An 8,149-nucleotide genomic window follows, 5' to 3' on the forward strand; every position below is an offset into this window, starting at 1 on the left:
ATTTTTTTAATGTAACAAGTAGAACTGATTTATCCATTAGGCACAAAATGCACAGTGCCCAGGGCCCACGATACCTTTAGAGGCCAATGAAAATGTTTTAATTTCTTTTAAATAAAATATATATATATATATATATATATATATATATATATATATATATATATATATATATGGAATACAACCTGGATTGTATTTGTCGTTTTACTAATGCAATTATAAAATAGAATTTTTAACACTTTTTATGGAGTAAGCAGTTCATGAAAGCAAAAGTGTATAGGACTCCTGAAAGTAATGATGCTGCGTGCCTCTGATACCACAACTCCCACACACAGTCTCATAGATACTCTGTTCTTCCTAAGCAAAGAGTATATTTCCTTCAAAATTTCTTTCCAGCTTCTCTAGCAAAATGATGAACTTAAGTTTCCCTAAGGATCTAAAGAGTTTAGAAAAGAAGGCCTAGAACGTGAGTGTTTGGACTCTGTAACCTGTTTTCAAATTCACAAAAAACCTTCCCTGTCAGCCAATATAGTTCAAGGTCAAAGGAGATGTTGAACATGCTAATTAAAATGTTAGATATTGCTTGAGGGGAAGAAAACTAATTTTCATTCACACATTTTGAGAGTGATTCATGCATGAGTGGGATAGCACATCAGAATATATCCCAGACCTTATTGTCTATCAAAAGTTAAGTATTTACTGAAACCAAATTCACTCAATATATCTTCATGATAAAAGTAAAATTAAAGTCAAAAGACAAAACATCAGGTAAGTATTAGCATTATGGCCTCTATAAGCCTAAGATCTCTTGATGTTGTGGCATGTGTGAGTTGCTGACAAAGAGGTGTGCTTGGCAAAAGGCCAGCAAGTGTGTGAGGCAAGAACACTAGCAAACCATGCCAATCCCTTAAATTAAAGGCAAAACGGATTTAAGCAGCAGACCCTGGATTCCAACCAGCACCCCTTTACCTTAGCAAGGCTTGAGCAGTCTGTGTGAAGAGACTGGAAGGTGCTGGAACAAAAGAAGCTGCCTGAATGTGAGCTGACGTAGGACATGGGGACATCAAAACACCAGGAGGTCAGGTAGGTTCATCACCAAATTCGAGGTAGCTGGGGAATGCTGTCAAAAAGCCACAAGTGATGCTAAATGAAAGTTGAGACTCTTGGCTAGCTTGCAGCGACCACACCTAAGACAGCATTTTTTGAACAAGGGCATGGGAGGCGGTGGTTTGAAGAACTGAGCTGTGAGTAGCTGTGGCTACAGAAGTAGAGCCTACAGCAGCCCTACTCCTTCACACCGTCGGTCACCATCAGTGGCTTCATCTCCTAGGTCACTAATGCCAACATGAGATGCCCCAGTTCCCCACAGAGTTGGTGTCCACCAGATCATAACTGGTTTTTATCTAGACTGAAAAATCTCAGACGTAAAAAGGTTGAGGCTTAGGCAAAATCACATCGTTTGCCAAAGCTATAAATTCTGAATTCTGAGACAGACAATACTTTACAATCGTTGCCACTTGAAAAACTAATTAAAGATTATGCCACCAAAACATGTAGGCAAAATGTGTTGTACAGGGTCATAAAGCAATTAATAAAAATATTATGTTATTTTTCTGGATTTTGTATTTTGGAAATGTTTAGTTTTTTAAAATTTCTAATGGGCTGTCACGGCTAAATAAACCTTTGCACTTCAATTGGTATTTGTTCCTTTGTTTTTTCTTAAAGAGCATCCCTTTTCACTGTGTAAGCTACAGGACCCACGAATCTCCTATATCTGTTCTTGTCTGCGTACCCACAACTAGCTCTGAAATCCAATTCCTTCATTGTTTTAGTGGGGAGAAACTTCTCTCTGGTTAGAAAAAGAAGACAAATGAAGGATGCTATGAATGTTGGGATAAACAGTGAAACGCCTTTGTATCAGTCAGGAGTGAACATAAGGTTCAGTTGTTTAGGCTATATTGATTACAGTGTTTACTAGCTATCCTAGGGAGATAGGTGACAGGGAAATGGTGGATATGTTTAAAACACACTCCTAGCCAATTTGACCACATTTTCACATCATCATCACCAACTCATGGTGTATTCATCATTAGGGTAAACTCCATAGCCTCATTTCTCCAGCTTCTCCTTTTCACCTAAGAGATATGGGAAACTGAGAAGTCAGAGATGGAGTGACCCCCTGGCTCTGAGAGGTGGTCAAGCCTGGTTTTCCTATATCTAAATCACTTCATTGAAGCTGCAGTCTAAAAAATGTATAGACAGACACAGGGTCAGGGAGTGACCCCTTGCCTCTGGTTCTCTTTAGTGTCTAAAGTGTTCTGACCTAAAAACTGGTACTATATTTTGTTAAAGTAATTAAACAAGGAGGCAATTAGACTGGGGTGGACCCAATGCCTTGGCAGCCTGTGTATGAGCAAACCAAAAACCTGAGCCAGAGTCCATGCACTTGAATCTGAGAAAATAACCCTTCAGAATAACGAATCATAATCAGCTAACTAGGCTTTTCCCAAATACAGCAAACTTAAGCAAATAATTTCCTTGCTTTGCTCCTGCATCTTCTTTATAAAAACCTTTGCCCTAACTCCTGTCCATGGAGTGCTCCTAACCATTTTTGGTTTGGTGCTGCCTGATTTGAATCAAATTCTCGTTTGCTCAAATTCTTGAAAAATTTCAATATGCCTCAGTTTACTGTTTAACAGTTTCTAAACCCGCTCACTGTAGATAAAAGATTAAAAGGTGGCAGCCTTAACCTCAGCCCTGTCTTAGTTCACAACTCTATTCCTACAATTCTTGCCACTCTACTCCCACTCCCTGGTTCTGTACCCCAGTAAACAAACTGTACTGCATAATGATGGTGATGGTGATGGTGATGGTGATGGTGATGGTGATGGTGATAATGACTGATACTAATTGAATACATACTAGAATACATTACGCTCAGCACTTACTCATATTATCACATTAATCATCACAACAATACTTTGAGATAGGTATCATAATTACTGTTTTACCAATGGGGAAACTGAGACTTAAAGAGATTACTTAACCAAAGTTACAGGTTGCAAGTGGCAGAACACAGTACATTTATATAAACCGTAAGCTCTTGCAACCACAAATACAACCATAAACCCTAATATATTAGAATATAACTTCAGGAGGTGGAAATGTTGTTGATCTTGTTCTTTGCTATAGACATTATAATGTTTATTGAATGAATGACTGACATAAAAGATAGCATGCCTGGTGCTAATTAAAACAGAGATTCCCGAAAGAGAGGTTCAATAGAATGGAAGGAGATGGGTGGATTTGGTGAAAAATAATGAGCCCCCAGTTAGTTGGGCCATAACTTGGAGAGCAAATCTACACAACTTGGACCCATAGGTGTGGGGGAGAGGGGGTAGGCGGGTGTGGCAGGGGCATAGCAGGTAAATGTTATATTTTGTACTTTGTGGCTATTTAAACATTCTTACTGATTTTGCTAGTTATCAGGTTTTTTCCTATATAATTTCTTTCTGACATTTAACTTTAAAATAGTAACAAGACAACCACAAAGCTGGTTCATTAGATTCACTTAATCCCATCACCATGACTATGTTTACTGAAAAATAGTTGAGAATTATTATTTTAGGATTTTTTTCTAAAATAATCAAAGTTGTGTGAAATTATCACTGCAATGTAAGCAAACTCGTCATCTGTTAGTTCTTTTGATTTATTCTCTACATCATGCTCTTCTTTGCCACATACGTTTTCTTATCACTTTTCAGACTTCTTAACACTCTCTTTTTTCCTTAAGAAAATCTAATTTCCTTTAAATTCACTCCTCCTTTGGCTTGTCCTAGTCATCATGAATAAATTGTGTATGTATGAAGATGTCAGTGTATATAGATGAACGATGTGAATTAGAATACATTAAAATGACACTGTCAGTCTTCTTTCAACACCAAACTCACAAGCATAAATTTCCTTTAGAAAAAAAATCTTCCTACATAAAGGCATCCTCAACTACTTAAGACCAGTTTTCTATAGTTGTGTTTCAAATAAGCATCAACATTTGCAATTTAATAACTGAGAAATGGTTTTATACCTAGAAAAGTTTCAAGGGAAAGTTATTGACTTTAATACCTGGTGGTGAGTTCATTCCAGAGGTATCACGTGAGGACAGACAAAGAATGCACAGGGAGCTTCCTGCAAAGGAGTATTTATTAAGTTAATCATAATTAAGTATTGGCTTTCATTATAAAATTAGAGGGAGTTGTCATGGATAAAAATGGCCTTTCGATATAATGAAATCATACTTAAAAATTAAGAAATTCTTTGCATAAAAGATTCTAAAAATAACCTCCTTTTCATATTTAGTAGTCATATATCTGGAAGGAAAGCAGGCCGCTACCTGCCACAGCTAATAAGACAAGATGGAAGAAGAAGGTTATTTTCCTTGACGTGGATTGATTATTTGACTGATGAATTTCTCAAATTCGAAATTAAATGATTTGGTAAAACAACAAATTTCTTATAAAAATGACAGAAGGATTCACAAAATTTTAGAATTTTCACAGATACCCCAATTTGCCTTTACTTCCAATTCCAATATTTATAGGAGATGTTAAACATGAAATTTTAGTTGGCAACAGAGAAAAACAGTGACTGCCAACGTAACAGGGCTCTAACTTCATCAGGTTTTCAGTGACGTGAGTAAAGGTTTTAGATTAAAGGCTAGAGTTTATTCTCAGAGTTCCGTCCACACATAATTACTATTTTATAGATGACTTCCTTTTCCACTTTCTGACGTTCCCATCTTCCTCAGAGAACTTGAAAGTTGGGAAATAAAGTAAGAGGTACAGAGATGGAAGGGTGGGGCTGAAGAGAGTTGGGGTAAGATTTCAATAGCCTAGGGGTTTTCAAAAACAAGTGAGCCCTCTGACTTTGCAAATTTCTTTTTGTTAAAGGTTAAAAAAAACACACACGCTTAACATGTAACCATTTAAATTATACTCCCAAATCTTAGATGTGAGACCATTAGTCTTAGAAACACATTTATTAGCCTGACTGTTAGCTAAAACTTGGGGAGTCATAGTTCTGTACATTATATTTGGAGAAGAGATATTGAAATACATAAATGATTTGGAAGATAATGGATATTGCTATACATATTTCATTAGAAAAAATTTGACTATGTCTTAAACTTAAATCATCATTTCTAAAAATGCATATGCTCCCCAAACATTAATTTGAATACGTAATCCCTATTTTCTCTTTTAAACTTGCGGAAACTGTTTTTAAAAAGTTGTCTTAAAGTTAATTTTCATCTCTTATCTTAATCACTAGATTTTTAAGTATCTCCCAAAATCTCTCTTAAACATTGGTTTTTCATGATCTAAACAACAGAATGAAAATTGAAATAATCATCTTGACTTTTTTAAATAACCACATTTGTTGTTTTAAAACAACATGAGGTGACTGACAGTCAATATGTTTCTACATACAAAATTCTTCAGTGCGTTCAGCCAGTCAGACATAGATAGATGTTTTGCCTGACAATGGCCTTTTGCTGAATTTTTACATACATTTTAGCATAAAATTTCAGCAAAACAGAAACACAATCAAAGTTAACACTTTTATTAGATGATTTTTAAAGTTTCAAATAACTGAACAGAAAAATAAAACAGAACAGAGGCATAGTAGGAAAATTAAGAGTAACTTAAGTATTAATACGGAAGAAAGAACAGAGATTTAGATTATAGCCTTGAAACCATATGGTTAGATGTTAGAATGCTTTTTTAAAACTTCTTTTACTGTTAATATAACCTGTAGAATCAGGTTATATTGCCCTCTCTTTAGAGGTGACCATCAATCTTTTCCAGTTATCAGTTCTTTACTTTTCTTTACAGTTTTACCATTATTTTATGTATCCTTAATACTATAGATTAGTTTTGCCCATGTTTTTAAATTCTATATAAATGGAATCATCCTGTATGAATTTTTGCTTTTTGCCCAATCTTATTTGATTCATTCATGTTATTGTGTGTACTTATAGTCTATTTCTTTCTAGCGTTGTGCAGTATTTCATTGTGTGGCTATATCACAATCTAATTATCCATCCCATCGTTAATGGGCATTTTGATTATTTTCAGTTTAAAACATTTAAAATAAATATTTCTGTGAACATTTCTGGAGCATTTTTCCTGGTACATATAAACATGTGTATCTCTAAGTATAACACCTAGGGGGAAGTTTCTGGGTCATAGGATAATATGTATTGGTTCAACTTTAATAAGTAATGCCTCCCTTGTTTCCACAGTGGTGTATCAATTTATACTCCCACCAGTGGTGAGAGTTTCTGTGGCTCCATATCTTCACCAACACTTAGAACTCTCAGACTTGAAATTTTTTACCAATTTGATAGGTACATATGGCTATCCCATTGTGGCTTTAATCTGCCTTTTCCTTACCAGCAATGATATTGAATCCCTTATAAAATGTTTATTGAACCATTGGACAACTGTTTTGTAAATGCCTATTGAAGTGTTTGGCCATTTTTCTGTTGAATGGTCTATATTTTTTCTTATTGGTTTGTATATATTTTATATAATCTGAACAACAGCCTTTTATTGGTCATATGCCTTAGAAATACCCTGTGAGGTTTGCCCTTCTGCTGCGTATGATACCACTTTCATTTTTCAATATTCATGTTACTTTTTTTTTCTTTCCTTTTTTTTTTTGTGTGTGTGTGTGAACGTATTTTATCAATAAGTTGCTGACTGGAATATTCAATCCATGAAACATTCACCCTACCCCATTTCTCAAACATCTATTTTGTCCTCTCACATACATTTTTTTTTATTCTGGGGGGAAAAAAACCATAACATGAGATCACTCCTCTTAAGAAATTTTTAAGAGAATAGTATGATGTTGAATGTTGAATAAGCACAATGCTATACAGCAATTTTCTAGAACTTTTTCATCTTGGATGACTAAAACTTTATAGCCATTGAACGAAAACTCCCCATTTCCCCTTACCCCGACCATTGGTAATGATCATTCTTTTCTTGATGAGTTTCACTACATTGGATACCTCGTATAAGTATAATCATGCAGTATTTATCCCTCTGTGGTTGGCTTATTTCACTTAGAAAAATGTACTGGAGCTTCATCCACATTGTAGCACATGATAGCATCTTCTTTTTCATGGCTGAATAATATTCCATTGTGCATACATACTACATATTCTTTCTTTTTCCTGTTTTATTGAGATATTGACACATAACATACGTAAGTTTAAGGTGTACAATGTGATGCTTTGATACATGTATATCGTACAAAATGAGCACCATAATAAAGTTAGTTAACACCTCCATTCACTCACATAATTATCACTTTTTATAGTGATAACATTTAAGATCTACTCTCTTAACAATTTTCAAGTATACAATGCAATATTATTAATTAGTCACCATGCTATACATGAGATCCCCAAAACTTATCCATCTTATAGCTAGAAGTTCACACCCTTTGACCAACATCTCCCCATTTTTCCCTAGCCCACAGCTTCTGGCACACTCTATTTCTTATGAGTTCAGCTTTTCTTAGATATAGTATATATCTAATTTTTTTTTCAGATGCACATATGATAAAAAAATGTAGATTTGTCTTTCTCTGTCTGACTTATTTTACTTAGCATAATACCCTCAAGGTCCATCCATGTTGTTGTAAAAGGCAGGATTTCCTTCTTTTTATGCCTGAGTAATATCCCACTGTGTGTGTGTGTGTGTGTGTGTGTGTGTGTGTGTGTGTGTGTAATATTTTATTTATTCATTCATCCAGCAATGGACACTTAGGTTGTTTCCATGTCTTGGCAATTGTAAATAATGCTACAATAAACACAGGAGTATAGATATCTCTTCAAGATACTGATTTCATTTTTCTCAGATATATTCAGTGGGATTGCTGAATCATAAGGTAGTTGTATTTTTAATTTTTTGAGTAGTTGTATCTTTAATTATGGTAAACTTCCATATTGTTTACCATAATGGCATACATATTAACGTTCCTACCAACAGTGCAAAAGGATTCCCTTCTCTCCACATCCTTGTCAACATTTTGTTTTTTTTCTGCTTTTTTTATATTGGCCATCCAAACAGGTATAAAAAGTTAT

Source organism: Rhinolophus sinicus, chromosome 2 (assembly GCF_057876585.1).
Source record: "Rhinolophus sinicus isolate RSI-liver-muscle chromosome 2, RSI-T2T, whole genome shotgun sequence".
Taxonomy (NCBI): domain Eukaryota; kingdom Metazoa; phylum Chordata; class Mammalia; order Chiroptera; family Rhinolophidae; genus Rhinolophus; species Rhinolophus sinicus.